The sequence below is a fragment of the Arachis duranensis genome, chromosome 3 (genome assembly GCF_000817695.3).
Source record: "Arachis duranensis cultivar V14167 chromosome 3, aradu.V14167.gnm2.J7QH, whole genome shotgun sequence".
Taxonomy (NCBI): Eukaryota; Viridiplantae; Streptophyta; class Magnoliopsida; order Fabales; family Fabaceae; genus Arachis; species Arachis duranensis.
The window spans coordinates 129718932-129719626 of record NC_029774.3 but is presented as its reverse complement, the minus strand read 5'-3'; the positions used below and the strand labels follow the sequence as shown (position 1 = coordinate 129719626).

Here is a 695-nt window from a genome sequence, read left to right as displayed (position 1 = left end):
TTTTAAAAAGGAAAAAATTTTTTTTTTTTTTGTAGCATATATTCTCTTGTCAGAAACCCTCGGGCGCAGGATCCGAAAATATGCGCTTAAGGGTACCAATTGGGTATCCCGTATCCATCTACCCGACACGGCTCTTAGAATTATTGGCGACAGATATTCTTTAAAATAATATACTCATCCATTCTTTTACAAAACTTTTCATTAAACAAAAATAAAATATATTTTTTTAAAAATTTGATAAAAATCTTAAAAACATTTTTAAATTTTATTTTGTTTTAATTTTATTTTATAATTTTTTAATAATAATTTTATAAAAATAATTTTTAATATAAGTAAATTAATCATAATTTTTATACATTATTATTAGATTGGTCTTAAATTTTTTAAAAATTTAACCTCAAAAATATTTTAATATAAATTAAAAATTTCTAAAATAAAATTAAAACAAAATAAAACTTAAGAATATTTTTAAAATTTTTGTCAAATTTAAGAGACAAAAAATATACTTTATTCATTAAATAATTATCAAAAAAATCTTTTCATTAAACAGTTTAATTAAATATATTAAATTATTTAAATAATTTCAATTACTACATATATGTTTCTGTGAATAAAAAAAAGGATTTTTTATATCTTGAAAAAATACTATTATTTTGTATTATTTATTTTTATCAATTGAATATTAATTTTTCATT

The 695-nt window shown here is 16.8% G+C and overlaps 1 protein-coding gene across 1 annotated transcript in view; it reads right to left on the bottom strand.

Annotated features, from left to right (window-relative positions):
* Positions 1-695, bottom strand: part of LOC107481782 (tobamovirus multiplication protein 1) — a 49114-nt gene that overhangs the window by 35179 nt on the left and 13240 nt on the right. The gene's annotated exons all lie outside the window — the stretch shown is intronic.